Here is a 20,260-nt window from a genome sequence, read left to right as displayed (position 1 = left end):
TAGTCTAACCATATTCTTAGGTGGACCTGATCGACACCACTTCAATCTGCTTGACCCAGCCCCAGTCCTAAGTTTTTCGGGGCTGCAGCCAAACTAAACTCTGGACACCTTTATAAATATAACAAAAATAATACTCAAAACGTGTGTATATACTCCCTCCATCCCAGAATAAATCAATTCCTAAAATCCGTGGAGGTCAAACTTTTTTAAGTTTGACTAACTTTATAGAAAAGAGTAACAACATCTATGATATAAAATGAGCACCTTATGAATATATATATCTATTGCCAACTGCCTCTGAAAATAGAGACCATGTTTAGAGGCGCAAGGAAACATCAACTGCAGTTATAAAATCCATTTCTAGATGCGGTCCATTAGCTAGGCCCAATAGAGGCATCTTTACATGAAACTTTTTGAAAGAGCCATCATGGGAAAACAAGGAGGCACCTCTAAAAATCGTTTCTGTGCTAGTGTGATACCCAAAGCCAAGATAAGGGAGCCAAAAATGGTATTTTTGAGTTTGGGTGCAGGGATGACACCCTGGCCAAATTTACGGATTGCTCAGGAATTTTACTCCAAAATTTAATGGTAATAAAGGAAAACATTACAGCCATGCACATAGCCTTGTGGATATTCCTCTTATAGAACATGGACACACAAGCCGTGTAACTCTATCTAGACCGACGCTATGATTTTCATGCATTTCTACCTCTACCAAGAACAGGTTTTGCACCCTAGTTTCTAATGTTAGCAACTACACAAAAATTGTCCTATTTCTCTTGGGTCGGCCAACAAGGACCATTCCACTCCACACATGACACGCGACATCGGCGAGGGTAACCAACCCTAGTAATGAACCTTGACATGGTAGCTCCAAGAATTAGACGAACCATGTACCCAAGGAAAATTAAACTCCTGACCAGAAGGACAACTAATCGTATCGTGCATTCATACCCACACCTCTCTCTCCCACCGTCTAAAAAATATGTCTATAAAAAATAAGCAACATTATATTATCACTATTAATTGGCAGAGGAGGAGATCTATTGTATGCAGATCCAACTCCATACCGTTAGTTCAGTCCAGTAATGGATCTACAAGCATCTAGATGTGGCCAGAGATGAGAAAGAGCAAGGACAGGTATGCACCACCGATCTTGAGGGCGCAACAACCCGGAGAAGCTGCGGGAGTCCCTGATGTGGGTGATGTGGAGCGTGCTGCCAGCCACGAGGGTCTCCATGGCAGTGGTCTTGCTACAAGGAAAACACGGCAGCAGCCGAGTGTGGTGTCGTCGTGACCACCATGCCCGCCACCACCCATGGAGGAGCCCCTCCCCTGGTGGTGCAACAGGATGGGGTGGTTGTGTGGCTAGGGTTTGTGTTCGAGGCGAGCCCTCTGCCCTCTCTAGGTGCATGGTTTTGAAGGCTAGGGAGGAGAGGTTAGAGGGACCAGACTGCGGGATGGACACGGCGTGAGGATACCGACATTGGCATGTGGATCTTGCGATTAAGACCGGAGCCAAAAGATGAGCTCAAGAGAGAGGGGTGATGCAGAGAGATTGGGGACATAAGAGATTGGGGTATGGTTGTCGGTCTACTGAACTTCATAAAATTTTTGGGTCCATGAAAAGCTCACAAACATAGGTTACTTTAGCCGCGTCTTTGATATTCCTCTCAAGTCACTGATGGGCCTTAAGCATAAATCACAGAGAGCTACTGGGGAGCAGTTTCTAATTAGTCATCAGAGATGCTCAACATTGATCTGTCTCTGATATAGTGACTTTTTAGTGTGTATCTAGCGTAGTGAGATATTTATACACTTTTTAATAAACTTTGGTCAAAGTAAACAGGTTTGATTTAGATAAAAAACAACAAATTTACATTTTGAAACAGAGTACCAGAGTATATATCATGTGTTTTCGCAGCCGGATAAAATTTAAACAAGAACACGTGTTAAAATTTTTATGGCTCCTTATTATCTTCTCCTGATCACATCCTAGTTACTATATAATACCAGAGCCGCCAGTAGTACACGGTCCTACAGATATCTTGGCCCAATAGTATTTGCTTCGGCCTATAATCTTCTGAGATTCTCTGGCCAGTGTGTTTTGACAGTGTTGTCTATTAGTCAGTTGGCCAGTGGGACATATCTAATATGTGGATACACAGACAGTAATGTATAGTTGGCGGTATCCGTACATCTTATAATGAGCGATCGAGAGCGCTATATATAGTTATGTGTAGCACCAACCAAGTGGGGGTAAGTAGTATGCATGCATTGAGGTGATGTATTATAACGATGTTTTACAACCAAATTGGGACTATTTTTTAGCACACTAAGGTACGGTGGTGTGCCATCTCATTATACTACATAGCAGATTCAGTATCTACAGGCACTTGGCAGGTGGATGGTCTCTGCGGCTAGCAGCTAGTCGTTGGCGCGGCTAGTCGTTTGTACTTTCTGTGGACAACAAAGAGTAATGCGATGCAAAATATAGGAAATTAATCCTGATGAGGACACGACTGTAATGCCTAAATATTTTTTTTCGATCTTTCACGGTACTAGACTACCAAAATAACACTTTTCTGAACTTTGGGATGAATCAAATAACAAAGCCTTTACTTTGTTAGACACGACAAGAAATAAATCTGAATATTCTAGTGTCGCTAGTTCAATTCAGAATAGCAGCTAACGACCTGCACTGTGTATTTGTTGGCCAGCCGCCAAGACGAAACACCAATTTTATATGCCCGATAAAGATCTCCACAGCCAAAATAAGTCTCACAGCACAGATAAAAAAATTATTTCTTCCGAGAGAACCAACAAGCAATCGATGGTAGCTGGTTATGGGGAATTGGAACAGACCTGAACACTGCTCCTGCTAGAAGTGGCCGCAACTTGATGGTCTTTGTGGCTACGTCCAAATGATATGATCTTTGATAAAAAATGTTAATTCTCCTGTGCAGCTGGGGGCCACTGGATTATCCACCGGCTCTGTGTACTTGAGTTATTCTCCGGTAGGTTCCTACACAGGATTCGGTCATAGCAGCATGGAAACAATTGGACAGCGTGGTAAAGAAGTTTTTTACCTGGGCACATCTGTGGTGGTCTAGTCTATGGATTGATAGTCACTAGGTTGGCTGAATTTGTCGAGAAAATAACTTCTTATAGGCCATGTGCTTTAATGCACAGGTCGGAAGTGATCTCGAGATGGTTGTATCAACTTGATGTAATTATTTTGAGTTAATAAAATGCTTCATCTGTGAAAAAAATCTCCAAAGTCACGACCAAATAGAATGAGCAACGTACAATTGCATGTCACAATCTAACACCGAGAAATTTCTCGCCAAGCAACAAATCAACACGTGTTGAAGGGTGGTAATTTTTAGATAATAGATTTTCATTAATCCGGCCTCTATATCCATGAAGGATATAAACAGTCCAAAGGATACAAGATCGTTTAGACTCACACCTTAACAAGGAGGAGAACACACAACCAAAGAAAGAGAAAACTGCGACCTCGGCAATCCCAGCTTCCCGGCATCTTCTCCTGAAACGGCCAGGCTCGGCGAGTGAAAGTCATCAAGTCGCCGCCGCCCCTAGTGCGCCATTGCTGCGAACCTCTACTGGTGCCATCTTCATCCGCTTGCTGACACCACGTGGCGCTGGTAAGCCCACCTTCATCCGTCGTCGTCCAGTCAGAACTAGCCGATCAGACGCGATCCGCATCCGCATCACCATATTCCAAGGCCTCCACTACCCATAGGGCAGCCGCCGTCATTGGAATGGCCATCGCCTCTGCCGAGTTCTCTGTCACTGCCACCGAGGATAACCTCTTCCGCGCAAACTTCCAGCCATCTGCCACCCCTAAGGTAGCCGCTGGTGATGAGATCCACCTCCACTTGATCCACCTCCTTCAAGCGGCCGGTGGCCCTAGGGTTCCTACGCCATCGAGGAGGTTGACCGAAGAGATGGTGACGAGGATGACGAAGAAGTGGTCCGCCTAGCCACCGCCGCCGCCACGGGGTCGTAGATCCGGTAGCCCCTAGGCCCCTGCCGGCCGATCATGCACGGGCGCCGTGACTTCGGCCGCCGCCGGACCTAGCCGGCAAACGCGCATGGGGGCACGGTCACGCACGGGTTTCCTGACCGGGTCATCGCCGGATCCACAACCTGCACCATTGAATCGCTCCTCGAAGAAGATGGAAGGCTCTCTCGTCGCGGAGGCGGCCCATCGTCTTCCGGCAGCGGTCCCGGCCACCCGGCCGCCGCCTGGCCTAGCCGATGTGCGTGCGCGGGGGCGCGGGTGCCTGACCGGGCCGTCGCCGGAACCGCTAGATCCGATGAAGCCCAACCTGTGCCATCGATCCCGGAGGCGAGGAGGAGCAGCAACGAGAGGACCAGCGCATGGAGGAATGCTCGCCCGTCACGGAGGCAGCCCATCGCCTTCTGGCCACAGCCCCAGCTCCTGCCTCCGCCTGGGGAGCTTCCGCCTCCGCCTGCCAGCGCGCCTCGGATCGAGACGGACTAGCCGTCGAGTGGATCCCGTCCCTGACAGGCGGTGGCCTTGATGGCCGTGGTGGCCAGGTGGAGGCTGCGCGTCGAGGGGGCGACGTGGCCCGTCATGGTTTCCTTTTTCGGCCAAAATCTCCTGATATTTCTGATATATCATTTTTATCCGTAGGTGTCAATAAGAAAATATCTATCTTTTTCGTACAAATTTTGTTTGTTTTTTTTTTAAATTTACTTAAATTCAAATTAAATTTTATTTGAATTTAGTCCGATATTTCCGATATATGATGTTAATCCTCTTTATCTGTGACCCCCGATAAATTTTAATTTCCGAAAATGAAAACCTTCATGCTTGCCTGCGCGCGTCAAGTGGCCACGGCGGCCGGGCAGGGCCCGCGTGCCCCCGCCCATCGGGGCGCCTCGTTTCCTAATCACATACCGAGTTACCGACACACATCCCCACAGAGATCCGGATCAATAAATCATCTATGAATGGTTTCTGAAGCCACGACTCGACAATAAAGTTGAATCGATCTAATCCTTTACGGGGAGAGTGCCCAGGATCAATGGCTCACAGGCCAACCATCGACTCCAACTAGATTCAAGCACGTTGAGTCCGACAAACACGTGACCGGACCTGACCCAAAATTACGAAGGAAGCAAACTTGACAAGCTTGCTACGACTTCAGCCAAAAGGAAATGTACTACAATAATGTGGCTACAATGGTAATAACCACACTTAGCCTTCCTAATTAAACCAAGCCACTAGCAATACGTACACGTCAACAAAATTGGAGCCCGTCATCATCTTGCTTCTTATATCCGGTGGATTCTTGAATTGGCATAACTCCTTTTCTTTGGGTAAATTTGCTCCACAAAACCGTTGATGAAATGATTTTCACCGTCGGTTCATGTTACGAACTGTTTGTGAAAATGGAGGTGATTATCACCACCGACTGGTAACCTGAAGCGGTGGTGATAACCTATCACTACTGCCGGTTTGTGTTACCAACCGACGGTGATAGCGACCCATTTTTCACCGCCGATTTGTGTTACGAACCGGTGACTTTCACCAACGGTTTGACTTATGCTACAGCATAATAAAATTCAAAACTTTTTCAAACAAAATTGGATGGAAACAAACTTTACATCAAAGTTGTAGATCTTGACGAGATCTACAACTTTGTAGATGATAACGACCTCAGATGGAAAATTGACCAAAACCAAAGTTGTAGATCTCAATGAGAACTAAAACTTTGTAGTTGATGAATTTTCCATTTGAAATCATTTAAGGTCCCAAAAGTATGACTGAAATTTTGACGATTTGAAATTTAAATTTGTCAAACGACCTCCGATGATGATCGAAATAACCAACATCAAAGTGATAGATCTCGAATAGAACAACAACTTTGTAGTTGATAACTTTTTCAATGATGTCATTTATGGTACTAAATATTTATTTCAAAATCATGAGACGTAAATACTAGGGAAATGAATGTTCTATATAGACACAAGTGACTTAGGGGTGGAGTCACTACTGGAGGCGCATGCTTTGCCGAGGGCCTCTGGCCCTCGGCAAAGGACTAGAAACCCTCGGCAAAGGCTTTGCCGAGGGCTGCCCTCGGCAAAGACCCCTCGGGGAATTTTTAGACGGCGAAGGGGTCTTTGCCGAGGACCCTTTATCGGGCACTCGGCAAAGCCTTTGCCGAGGGCCAAGATGGCCCTCGGCAAAGAAAAGACGCCGTCAGATGCCGGCGCTGTTGGCGGTTTCTTTGCCGAGGGCCGACCCTCGGCAAAGAAATGGTTTTTTTTTGAATTTGTTTGCCGAGGGCCGACCCTCGGCAAATAAAAGTTTTTATTTTTTTTAAATCTTTGCCGAGGGCCTCCTCTATGGCCCTCGGCAAAGAAATTTTCAGGATTTTTTAAAAATTCTTTGCCGAGGGCCGGCCCTCGGCAAAGAAATGGTTTTTTTGAATTTTTTTAACCCTTTGCCGAGGGCCTGCTCCCTGGCCCTCGGCAAAGAAATTGGCAGGATTTTTTAAAAATTCTTTGCCGAGGGCCGGCCCTCGGCAAAGAAATGGTTTTTTTGAATTTTTTTAACCCTTTGCCGAGGGCCTACTCCCTGGCCCTCGGCAAAGAAATTGGCAGGATTTTTTCCAAAAAATCTTTGCCGAGGGCTATTGCTTGGGCCCTCGGCAAAGGACACTTCTTTGCCGAGGGCCTTGGTCATTGCCCTCGGCAAAGAGGCAGAAATTTAATTTTTTTTTGTTTTTTGCATTCCATCGACACAAGCATTTCATATATATACATATATATATCACACAGAACCCATTTTCTCACAATATATCACAACCATAATTGTGAACCACAAATCACAATATATTACAACGACAAGTCACATGTTCATCATCATTCACATGTTTATTACGACAAGTTAATAAAATCCAAGCACAAGTCACAACCATAAATCACAAATCACGCTAAAGTCCAACCACATCACCTAGCACGAGTCCTCATCAAGCTAGCCTATGAGACGATGGTGAAGGAAAAGCAGGATCACCTGATGACGCACTAGCGGGTTGATTGGAACCCGCGGACTGAAGCTGCACAAAGGAGTAGAGATTGCATGTGTGAGTAATCCGGGAAAACAGTTTTAAAACTTAGAGATTGCATCTAGTATTGTAGGAATACAAAAAGATTAGACTCAATTGAAAATTTCAGCAGCACCTCCCCTGCACGGGGAGGTTTCCAAAACCTGCAAGAAACGACGGCACAAACGCCGACATCCACAATGGCACGAACACCGACATCCACAACGTCATGAAGGCCGACATACATGCAAAGCACAAGCGAAAAGTGAACTTTCATACTTACAGGAGTAGCTGCAGGAGTAGGAGGTGGAGGAGCTGAAAACTGCACAGGTACACCCGGTGCTTGCCCAAGACTTTGCATGATCACCATCATCTCCGCCATCTGCTTCTGCGCGGCCTCGAACACGACCTTCTGGGCCTGCAGCTGTGCGGTCAGCTCCGCGTTCTGCTCTTGACTTTGCCTTTTTGTTTCTTGCAGCTCGGCCTGCAATATTTCACTCCAATGTATCAGTAATGCAAATTTAATTTAGGTGTTTAAATATGTACGTACGATGAGTAAAACAGGAATTACCTGGAGTGCTTGGACCTGCTGCAGTGCTAGAGACAGCCATGGACGTATGGGCTAGCTGGAGCTCGTGCTCCGTGCTTGGATAGCGTCGAGGGAGGGAACAGTGGTGGAGTCGATGGTGCCGTCTGCAATCCACAGTCGCCCGTGCTTCTTGCCTCCTCCGAGCCTCATGATCGCCTCTGCATCAATGGGCTCAGTGCGCATATTGTAATCTTCCCCATAGATCCCCCTTACCGTTGACGTGTACTATTGGACTTTAGTGTACACGTTCGGGTCGGAGTACACCTGGGGCGGGGCAGCCGGGTCGAAGGAGACAGAGGACGACGCCCTGCCCATGTGAGACATAGCCCACACAGAGAACTCCGAGATCTCCTCGCCCGAGTGCGCAGCCTCCTGCGAGAAAGACGGGAAGATAGTGAGAAATCAAATAGAATTGAGCGTCAAAATAAATGAAAGAAATCACTTACGTATGCTTGTTTGTATCCGGGGAGGCTACGGCTGCCTTGATGGTGAGTTGGACCTTGCCTCATCAGACGCTGTTCCCGCTGCCTCTCGTGCGTGTCAACAAAGTCCTGTGATAACCACTTGTCCACGATCATGGCCCAGCACTCTGGATACGATCGGCACCACCAGGGAATCACCTACAAGTCATCGAGTATTTGACATATAAGAAGAAATTGAACCTACTTAATATTAGAATGAATCATTATGAATGTTATTCGCCTACCTCAAGGTACTGGTCCCGGGTCAGCGTAATCCATCTTGCTTGAGGCTTGGGGAGGAACTGCCTAAGTACCGACCTGTAGTAGTCTATGTGGGCCTGGACGCGCCCATGGTGGTGCATCTCGGTGACGTACTTCCTACAAGCTGCGGCAGCCGCCCGATCCGCCTGGGCCTCAAGTCCTTCTTCGGCCTTGAAATATTTCTGCATACAAAACCAATGTATCCATTCATTATTTCAATAAAAGATTTAACCAATGAATGCGATGTATTAAGCAATGTTGTGCGAGAGAGACTTACCCAAAACTCCGCCAATACTCGCTCCTGCTTGTTGCGGTGTCATTCGTGACCAGCGCGTACCTATCCCAGTTGGAGGCCGGCTCCCGCACCACCGGCTCTTTGGGATGCTCGCGGGGGTGTGTGCTGTAGTACCCGACAAAACCAACCAGGCCCTGCACAAGTGATTAAGAAAATTTATCAGTTTCTCTTAAGATTTCCAACATATCTTATGAAGTAGTTGTGATAACATCCATAGTTACTTACCTCTTTGCCATAGGCCGTATCACTGAGTGGTTGTGAGGAAGCGGAACCGGAGGGAGGCTCGCGGGACCTCGCTCGTAGAGAGTCCGGGTAGCGGTACCCTCTCCCTCGCCCTCGAGCGCCTCGCCTCCCTCGCCCTCGAGCGCCTCGCCTCCCTCGCCCTCGAGCGCCTCATCTCCCTCGCCCGTCTGCTGACCCCTCTCATCCTCCGACGAGGACGAGGCCGTGGCTGTCACGTGCTCCTCCTCTAGCACCTCGTCACGTGTCGTGGGAGGAGACCGCTGCCTCATGCGGCGGCTGCCCCTGGTCCTCCTCTCGTCACCTCCTGTGGACGTTACCCCGGACGATGACCCCTCACCTCGAAGGAGAGGGCGGTCTCTCCCGTAAACCGAGGGCGTGTCACGGCGTGGACGTCTGCTCGCCATCTTTGTTGAAATAAGTGATCACATGTGGAGATGTCTGGGTTTCAGGCATCCGATGTCGCAACTCGCTCGAAGCCTTCTCAATTTTTTACCATAGCCTACACATGCGATAACATGACATCTCGCCAAGTTTCGTGATTTTCGGACTTCGTATGGATTTTATATAATTTTAAAACACTTTCCTAGCAAGTCGGTCGCCATGTTACGCGAACAAGATGCGTGAAAATTTGATGCAAGCTTGTGGATAGGGACTCAACATGCACCAATTAACATGAATAATATTTTTTGAAACACTACATTGCAATATTCCATGCACCTGCAGTTCAAATTTGACATATTCAAAAAAAATCAAAGAATCGAAATAAATTAAGGAAATATACAAAACAAAATCAAAATTGGCCTAAATTTTAAAATTGAGTTCAAAACAATGTATTGTAGCACCACAAAAAAACTGGGCTAAAAAACCAAAAAAAAATTGCCGAGGGCTCTTTGCCGAGGGCCTGACCCTGTGGCCCTCGGCAAAGAATTTTAAAAATAAAAATAAAAAATCTTTGCCGAGGGCCGTGGATCTGGCCCTCGGCAAAGGTCTTCTTTGCCGAGGGCCTAGCCTCGGGCCCTCGACAAAGCCGATTTATAAAAAAAAATTTGGCCAAAAACTGGTTTTTAAAAAATCTTTGCTGAGGGCCTGGTCTGGGGCCCTCGGCAAAGACTTAAAAAAAATTTGCCGAACCTTTGCCGAGGGCCTAACGGGTGGCCCTCGGCAAAGTTTGACGGGAAATGGCCGCCGTGACCCAACGGGCCTACTTTGCCGAGGGCCGAGGCCCTCGGCAAAGATTTGATTTGCCGTGGGCTTGTCTTTGCCGAGGGCCGTACCCTCGGCAAAGGCCTCTTTGCCGAGGGCCGTTCTTTGCCGAGGGCTCCCGTGTATGGCCCTCGGCAAAGAGTCTCTTTGCCGAGTGCCCGATATTTGGCCCTCGGCAAAGCCTTAGGCCCTCGGCAAAGTACGCGTTTCCAGTAGTGAGTGGTTAGAGCAGATACGTGCAAGGACACAAGTGAAAAATCTTGTGTCTTGCGTTGCATGTGGCTGGCTCATGGAGCTTTGCCGGGACTAAAATAAATTTTTTTAGCTATTTTTTTTACTCGAGTTTGGAATTTCTGGAAATCTTGATCACCGCCGGCTGGTAACACGAACCGGTGGTGATAACCGTGACGAACATTCTTATCACCAATGACTTTCACCACTGAAGGCCAAAACCAGCGGTGATGAGGGGTCTAGAACTGGCAGTGATGAAGATTCTGTAGTAGTAAAATCTACATTTCCGACCTTCATCATATTTTGCTTCACATCAGTTGGCCGCGGAATCTGCTAGTTGGACGCACACCATTGTAGCTTTGCCAATCCTGTATTTTCCAATTCTTTCTTCCTGCAATCCTGCTGTCTTCTCTTCTTTGAATATATATCAACTTGGTGCAAATTGTAACATGGAGTTGATACGAATTACGATAGAATATGGTTAGTGGTAGCTCTACATCTTATGGTCAGTGAGATATGGCTATTTATAGAAGGTAGCACCTACCATGTGAGTACGTCTTAATGCATCGACATTGAAGTATATATATATTATACCCCAACTTGGACTAGTTTTGAGCAAGCTTGGCCTGTTGTTCCACTATTTTCTTTTATTTATAGTACTGATATACGTGGTGGATCTGCAACAAATAGCTTAGAGAATTGGGTACCATTCAGGGGTGGTGCTACAGTGTGGTCCCTGTGGGACGCGGACCACCCTGCGCTCGGCCCAACCGAAGTCCATCCATGTAGTCTGTACTGGAGAATTGATCGTGTACGTCGCTTGGCCGGCCTTCTGGAATCGCGACTCACGAGAGACCGATGGTTCGCGTATTCTCCTCCATACAGCGCGGGTGCGGCCATCGAGATCGAGCACAAGGCGCGGCGACTCCACGAGGACCTCGAGTCCACGACGGCAAACGCTAAGCCGTGAGCAGCAACCAGCAACCCAGCAGCCATTAGGATCAGGTACGTACATCAAAAACATAAGATGAAGACTCAATTGCTATTTGCTAAGCCAAAGCCCTACTCCTGTACTCATGTTTCTCCTTTTTCTTTCAACTTCTTTTTCTTTCGGCCAGGATCGGAGATTCAGAGGATCCACGTTTATGCAATTGGCAAGCCAGGAACGGCAAAAGTGCACAGGGTATGGGTATATAAAACTGATTTAATTTTAATTATGTTTTTTACAGTATTGGATTATTGGTTTGGTAAATTGAAACATCATATAATTCTCATGCAGATTTGTTAAAAATGAAGAGAAGTGGTGATATTGCCTCTCTTTTCCAGAAATATGAATCAAAGAAGAAGGCTTGTTCTCAATCTCCTTCTGTGGCTGCAGCTGTTCCAGAAGAGCAAATGGAAGAACAAGAAGATGGACAAGATCAAGATAGAGTGATCGAAGAAAATATAACTCCAACTCCAATGTCTGCACAAGAAGATGGACCAGATTAAGATAGAGTGATTGAAGAAAATGTAACCCCAACTCCAATGCCTCCAAATCCACCTCCAGTTGCCCAAAAAGAACCTATTTATGATATCAGTCGGCTTCCACTTGATCCAGGGGAAAGACAACCCATTGCAAATTATCCGGTCAATGATCAAGATGCAGTTCGACAATCATATATTATTAAAGGTCCATTCCAACCTTATGCACATCAATTTGAAAGTAGAAAAATTGAATATAGGGATCGACAATTCAATCCTATGTGGTTTTATAAATATCCATGGATTGAATACAGTGTCAAGAAGGAAGCAGCATTTTGCTTTGTGTGCTACTTGTTTGGAAAGGAGAAAAGTAAGAAATCTGCATTTGTTGAAGGTGGTTGGAGAAATTGGAATAGAAATGATGCACTTGTTTTGCATGTGGGAGGTGTAAGTAGCTCAACACCGCCAGCACTTGCCAGACATGCTCCGGGACATAGCCTCGAACAATCGCCGAAAGAAGCCGCTCAATCCATCTGTGGTAGTCATGACTCTTCATCCCATTTACTCGTAGAGTGCCTAAGTTCACTCCCCTCTTTAGATTCACTGCATACCCATCAGGGAACATTAGTGTCTTGATTCATTCAAGTACTTCCCTCCTTTGGTCCTTTTTCAAGACGAAATCGGCCTTAGGCCTTCTCCAGGTCTTACCACGACTAGGAGGTTGCATCTCTTGATTTGGTCTATCGCACAATGTTGCCAGGTCCACTCTAGCCTTACAGTTGTCCTTAGACTTTTTAGTGTCCATGAGTGTTGCCCAAAGTGCCTCGGCGACATTCTTTTCAGTGTGCATTACATCAATGTTATGTGGCAGGAGAAGTTCATCGAAATAGGGGAGCCTCGTCATGCCCAAGATATGAGTCCACATATGTTGCTCACCATATCCCACAAAACCACCTTCTTTATTAGGCACGAGAGCATCTATCTGAGCATGAACCTTGGCACCAGTCATCATCCAGGGTGCATCAGATATCACTTTGACACCTTTTGTAAAGTTCTTGATGTCTTGTCTGAATGGATGGTCAAGAGGTAGGAATTGACGATGTCTGTCGAACGACGAATACTTGCCAACCTTCTGCAACCAAATGAACCTCACACCTTCCTTGCATATTGGGCAAGGGAACTTCCCGTGAACACACCAGGCGCAGAATATCCCATACTCCAGGAAGTCATGCAGGGAGTAGTGGTACCACACGTGCATTTTGAAGGTTGTCTTTGTAGCTCGATCGTATGTCCATACCCCTTCGTCCCAAGCACGGACCAATTCATTAAACACGGGCTCCATGAACACACCCATATTACTCCCTGGGTGTCCAGGAATTATCAACGACAAAAATATGTTATGTCATTGAAAGGAGACATCGGGGGGGGGGGAGATTAAGGGGGATAACGAAGATGAGCCAACATGTGTATGGGGCAGCCATCATTCCATAAGGATTGAACCCATCTGTTTCCAGCGCGACACGTACATTACGAGCCTCATCTGCTTTGTCACGATGTTTGTCATTAAAGTGGATCCAAGCTTCACCATCGGATGGATGTACCATCTTGTTAGGATTGTACCATTTGCCATTTTTGTGCCATGTCATCTATTTCGCGGATTCCTCGGTCATGTATAGCCGTTGGATCCTCGGTAGGAATGGAAGATACCGTAGGATTTTCATGGGGATCGTAAGTTGCCTCTTCTGGCCATCATCAGAGTCTACCTATAGGTACATGGAGGATTTACACTTTGGACAGAACTTTGCATGCTCGTGTTCTTTCCTAAATAGGACGCACCCCTCCGGACAAGCATGTATTTGCTCATACGGTATCTTAAGTGCTCGAAGGAGTTTCTATGACTCATACATGCTCTTTGGCAGAATGTGGCCCTCCAGAAGCAGGGTGCCAATCACGGCCAACATCTTATCGAAGCCAGGTCAACTCAAGTTTAACTCGGACTTCAACCCCATTAAGCGTCCAATGGCATCCAGTTGAGACACCGTTGAACGATCGTGAAGGGGTTTCTGTGCCGAGTCCATCATGTCGTAGAACGCCTGTGCAGCTGCCTCCATCTCCTCCTTCTCACGTCTCTCATCGAGCTATCCTTGGTTAAAGTCATCTAACATGCCTAGTACCCCGGCATCAGCATCAAAAGCCTCCACCTATGGTCTCACCACCTCCTCTAACATACGATGGGCTTCACTATGGTGGACCCACCGGGTGTAGTCCAGCGTAAATCCATTCTTCACCAGATGTTTACCTATTTCCACCTTGTTTACCCTCCTCCTATTTCCACATTTGATGCAGGGACACAAAACTAGGCAATGTCCTTTAGCAGCCTTGCCAAATGCACTGTTCAAGAAAGCATCGGTCTTGTTCATCCATTCCATGGTGTAATCACTCTGACTTCTCCAGCCCGTGTACGTCCACTGACGGTCATCCATCCTCTAACATATGTACCAGTGAGTAATGTAACCAGCGGATGCGTAGATGAGGTTAGTTTCCATGCTCTACTCCTATCCGAGATAAAATTTCAGCAGCACCTCCCCACTGTTCTCTAGATACACGTCTTGCCAAAGAAGAGTGCGTATCCGGAGAACAATAGGGAGGTGATGCTGAAACTTTGTCTTGGACCGGAGCAGACCATGGAAACTAACCCATCTACGCATCTGCGGGCTGTCCAAAAAATGTGGACAATCCGAAATAGATATGGTCATAGATATGTAAAGATCTGCATACCTCCAACCATATCTCTTTCGAACGGGAGACGCCTAACTAGGTTACGCGATCTATGACCATGATACGGAAAGAGGGGTTATACCTAGCGTGGTGGCGGAGTTAGGCTAGCCGGGCCATGGCGGGTCGGTGTAGTGGCGAGGCGGCGCGGTGCAGGCAGACCGGCACGGCGATGGGAACTCCGACTCGGCTCCGATGGGCTCTTTTCTACAAAAATGGAACAAAATACTATCATTTAAAAAAAAATCGGCAGAACCTCCCCTGCACGGTGAGGATTCCAAAACCTGCAAAAAACAGTGGCACGATGGCCGACAAGCACATATGTCTCAAGAGAAGCCATGTAATTTGGATATCAATCCATGAAGAAGAATATATCCAAGTAGTACCACTACTTCTACTACTACTTCCACTATTGCTACTACTACTACCACTAGTTCTACTACTACTACCACCACTATTGCTACAACTACTACCACTACTTCTACTACTACTACTACCACTAATTCTACTACTACTACTGCCACTAGTTGTACTACTACTACCACTACTTCTAATACTACTACTACCACTAGCACTACTAGTACAACTAATACTACTACAACTATCACTACCATGACAACAAAAAGAGAGAAGGCATACCTGACAGGGTCCGGGGGTAGGTGCGGGCGGCGTTGGGGTTGGGCGGCGTCGGGGTCGGAGTCGGGGTCGTCGGAGTCGGGAACGGGGTCAGGCACGGGCGCGGCCGGCGGCAGGGCCGGCGCCCGAGGGCAGGGCCGGTCGGGGGGTAGGGCCGACCTAGGGCGGCCGGGGGTAGGGCGCGGGCAGCACGGGCGGCGCGAGCAGCGCGGGCAGGCCGGCCTGGGGCGGCCGGGAGCAGGGCATGTCCTGGTTTGTAAGCATCGTACATGATAACATGCACGAAATCTTCTGAAATTTTTATCATAGCCTCCACATATGATATCACGACATCTCAACAAGTTTCATGATTTTTGGACTTCGTTTGCTTTTTATAAAATTTAAAAACACTTCGCACGCAAATTCGCGGTCATGTTTCGTGAACAAGATGTCCGAAATTTCGGGTACGTTCCTGGATATGGCCTCACACTACACTCAGTAACATGACTATCATTTTTTGAATCATTAAATTCCATTATTCATACCACGTGCAGTTCAAAATTATATTTTTCGAAAAAAATCAAGTAAATGAAATAAAGTAACTAAATATATCAAAAAACCATAAAAAATCCTCAAATTCTAACTAGGAGTTCCTAGTGCTTTTAAAGGGCTGCACAAAAAATTTGGAGGCCACAAACAAAAAAAAACTTTGCCGAGTGCCGGGGCATGGTACTCGACAAAGGGGGTCTTTGCCGAGTGCCACGGATAAGGCACTCGGCAAAGAGGGTTTGGATTTTTTTTAAAAAATTCCTCTTTGCCGAGTGCCTTCACAGGGCACTCGGCAAAGACATTTTTTAAAAAAAAATTTAAATCTTTGCCAAGTGCCGGGCTAGGGGCACTCGGCAAAGTATTTTTTTTCCAAAAAAAAAGACATTTTTAAAAAAAAAATCTTTGCCGAGTGCCGTGCCAGGGACACTCGGCAAAGTATTAAAAAAATTTGCCGAGTGCCAGATCTGGGAAACTCGGCAAAGAAATTTAAAAAAAAATTAAATCTTTGCCGAGTGCCAGATCTGGGACACTCGGCAAAGAATTTTTTTTAAAAAAAATAAATCTTTGCCGAGTGCCTAACAGCAGGCACTCGGAAAAGAAGGACGTGGCCGAACACCGTTACGCGGGTCAGCCTATGCCGAGTGCCGCTCTTTTGCCGAGAGTCTGGTACTCGGCGAAGAAGTCCTTTGCCGAGTGCATTTTTTTGCCGAGTGCCCGATTTTTGACACTCGGCAATGTCTCTGTTTCCAGCAGTGTGTCCCACTGGCCAACTGACTAATAGACAACACTGTCGAAACACACTGGCCAGAGAATCTCAGAAGATTATAGGCCGAACCAAATATTATTGCGCCAAGATATCTGTAGGACCACGTACTACTGGCGGCTCTGGTATTATATAGTAACTACAATGTGATCAGGAGAAGATAATAAGGAGCCATAAAAATTTTAACGTGTGTTCTTGTTTAAATTTTATCCGGCTGCAAAAACACATGATATATACTCTGGTACTCTGTTTCAAAATGTAAATTTGTTGTTTTTTTATCTAAATCAAACCTGTTTACTTTGACCAAAGTTTATTAACAAGTGTATAAATATCTCACTATGCTAGATACACACAAAAAAGTCACTATATCAAAGACAGAACAATGTTGAGCATCTCTGATGACTAATTAGAAACTGCTCCCCAGTAGCTCTGTGTGATTTATGCTTAAGGCCCATCAGTGACTTGACAGGAATATCAAAGACGCGGCTAAAGTAACCTACGTTTGTGAGCTTTTCATGGACCCAAAAATTTTATGAAGTTCAGTAGACCGACAACCATACCCCAATCTCTTCTGTCCCCAATCTCTCTGCATGACCCCTCTCTCTTGAGCTCATCTTTTAGCTCCCGTCTTAATCGCAAGATCCACATGCCAATGTCGGTATCCTCATGCCATGTCCATCCCGCAGTCTGCTCCCTCTAACCTCTCCTCCCTAGCCTTCAAAACCATGCACCTAGAGAGGGCAGAGGGCTCGCCTCGAACACAAACCCTAGCCACACAACCACCCCATCCTGTTGCACCACCAGGGGATGGGCTCCTCCGTGGGTGGTGGAGAGCATGATGGTCATGACAACACCACACTTGGCTGCTGCCGTGTGTTCCTTGTAGCAAGACCACTGCCATGAAGACCCTCGTGGCTGGCAGCACGCTCCACATCACCCACATCAGGGACTCCCGCAGCATCTCTGGGTTATTGCGCACTCAAGATCGGTGGTGCATACCTGTCCTTGCTCTTTCTCATCTCCGGCCACATCTAGATGCTTGTAGATCCATTACCGGACTGAACTAATGGTATGGAGTTGGATCTGCATACAATAGATCTCCTCCTCTGCCAATTAATAGTGATAATATAATGTTGCTTATTGTTTATCGACATATTTTTTAGACGGTGGGAGAGAGAGGTGTGGGTATGAATGCACGATACGATTAGTTGAATTAGATAACTTATTCCTTCTGGTCAGGAGTTTAATTTTCCTTGGGTACATGGTTCGTCTAATTCTTGGATCTACCATGTCAAGGTTCATGACTAGGATTGGTTACCCTCGCCGATGTCGCGTGTCATGTGTGGAGTGGAATGATCCTTGTTGGCCGACCCAAGAGAAATAGGACAATTGACATGTAGTTGCTAACATTAGAAACTAGGGTGCAAACCTTTTCTTGGTAGAGGTAGAAATGCATGAAAAACATAGTGTCGGTCTAGATAGAGTTACATGGCATGTGTCCATGTTCTATAAGAGGAATATCCACAAGACTATGTGCATGGCTTTAATGTTTTCCTTTATTACCATTAAATTTTGGAGTCAAATTCCTGAGCAATCCGTAATTTTGGCCAGGGTGTCGTCCCTGCCCCCAAACTCAAAAATACCATTTTTGGCTCCGTTATCTTGGCTTTGGGTATCACACTACCACATAAACGATTTTTAGAGGTGCCCCCTTGTTTTCCCATGGTGGTTCTTTCAAAAAATTTCATGTAAAGATGCCTCTATTGGGCCTAGCTAATGGACCCCATCGAGAAATGGATTTTATAACTGCAGTTGATGTTTCCTTGCGCCTCTAAAAATGGTCTCTATTTTCAGAGACAGTTTGCAACACCAATTGCCTCGCCGTGTTACTTTTACTATATAATGTTTATCTAAATTTCAGTACCACGAGAAAATATGCTTCTTGGAGTGGAAAACGGAAAGAGAAGTTGAGTTATTAGTGGATAGACTCACGGAGAGGGTCCATGGATATTTTTTTAAGAGTAACAGAAGCTAAAAGAACCATCTCAAAACTAAATTTTCTGAAGAACAATTTGAGATCTACGTTGTCGCAAGGGAGGTTAAATAGTTTTGGGCAATATTAGGCGATCAGAATAAATTATTGGATAAAATTGATATAACCATCATCAGTGAGTTTGCATTAACGGACGTCGGAAGCAATATTTAAAGTAACTTGATATTTATAGTTGTTCATGTGAATATTTCATTTGGATACATGATAAGTGTGGTAACATTTAATGCACAATATATATTCACAATATATATTTATACTCTCTCTCTCTCCCTGAATAAATAGATTTCTGAAGTTGTATTAAGTTAAACTTTTTAAACTTTAACCGAATGTTTAGAAAAAAATGTTAAAAATTATGGTATCAAATTAGTATCATTATATTAACCATAGAATATATATTCATAAGGTGCTCATTTTATATCAGAGATGTTGTTACTCTTTTCTATAAAGTTAGTCAAACTTAAAAAAGTTTGACTGACACGGATTTTAGGAATTGATTTATTCTGGGACGGATGGAGTATATACACACATTTTGAGTATTATTTTTGTTATATTTATAAAGGTGTCCTGAGTTTAGTTGGCTGCAGCCCCGAAAAACTTAGGACTGGGGCTGGGTCAAGCAGATTGAAGAGGTGTCGATCAGGTCCGCCTAAGGGGATGGTTAGACTATGTGGTGAAAGATCATTACAGAGTGCTGCGGCGGCATCATAATATTGGTGGATGCAGATCGGCTTGGTATCGAATTGAAAGACTGTTTTTGGTGAAACATCTTGTCTTATCCGTTCTTATTCTTGCACATGATAATGTTTACCCTGGTAGATCTAATGGTGATGGCTGTTGGCATCAAGGTTTTAAATAGCCGGCTATGCCATTTAGCTTTATGTGTCTGAAAGCAGGCTATAGCCGGCTATAGCGGGCTATAGCGGCAGCTAAGGGCTAACTTGTATATAGAAAAACTTAGCTAAATTCTTCTCAAACAGCTATAGCCGGAGATAGCGGAGGCTATAGCCGGAGATTTAAAACCTTGGTTGGCATTGATAGATTAGCCAATGGCATGCATACGCCTACGGCTGGGTTAATATATGCACAGACGACTAATGACATGATATGGTATACTAGAGCTTGCGATTCCAGGTTTTGCCAGCTCAGGGCCAGGCTCAGACAAGTGTGAACGTGGGGTAAGTAGGCTTAGCACATGCGTACGTACGTGGCCACTTCCACCATACAGTAAATAACCATCATGGACATTAGCGTTTGGTTGGCCGTCGTCTATATATGTTCTGTATACGTGAAGAAGTGTCCATATGGTCATTCTTCTTGTGCCCGGATGTAAGCCTTCCATTCTCTTCTGTCTTCAATCCCTCGTACACTAGGCCTTAATTTGTGTTTCTACCATGACATTAGAACTCCCTCTGTTTTTAATTGTAAAATGTCTTCAATTTTTAGATACATTGTTTTTACTATATATTCAGACATAGTGTACATCTAAATGCATAGCAAAAGCTTTTTGTATCTAGAAAATCCAAAACGTCTTATACTTTGGAATTGAGGGAGTACTAGCTAGTTTCACTATGAGATGTGTTTTTGGCTGTTTTTCACTCTTCATTTCCTGTTTCCACACTAGTTGCAGTGATTACTTTGGGAAGGCCAATTGGATC

General features: G+C 45.6%; 1 long non-coding RNA gene across 1 annotated transcript; it reads right to left on the bottom strand.

The window, feature by feature from the left end:
- Positions 1–8,148: 8,148 nt before the first annotated feature.
- LOC136482991 (uncharacterized) lies at positions 8,149–8,729 on the bottom strand. Its single transcript, XR_010765271.1, has 3 exons — positions 8,692–8,729; positions 8,399–8,596; positions 8,149–8,312 (listed from the first exon to the last, which is right to left on the bottom strand). It is a non-coding gene; the product is annotated as an uncharacterized lncRNA (long non-coding RNA).
- Between the last annotated feature and the right edge of the window lie 11,531 nt (positions 8,730–20,260).

The sequence above is a fragment of the Miscanthus floridulus genome, chromosome 9 (genome assembly GCF_019320115.1).
Source record: "Miscanthus floridulus cultivar M001 chromosome 9, ASM1932011v1, whole genome shotgun sequence".
NCBI classification, from domain to species: domain Eukaryota; kingdom Viridiplantae; phylum Streptophyta; class Magnoliopsida; order Poales; family Poaceae; genus Miscanthus; species Miscanthus floridulus.
The sequence above is the reverse complement of the archived record's forward strand: the minus strand, read 5'-3'. Positions and strand labels throughout refer to the sequence as shown.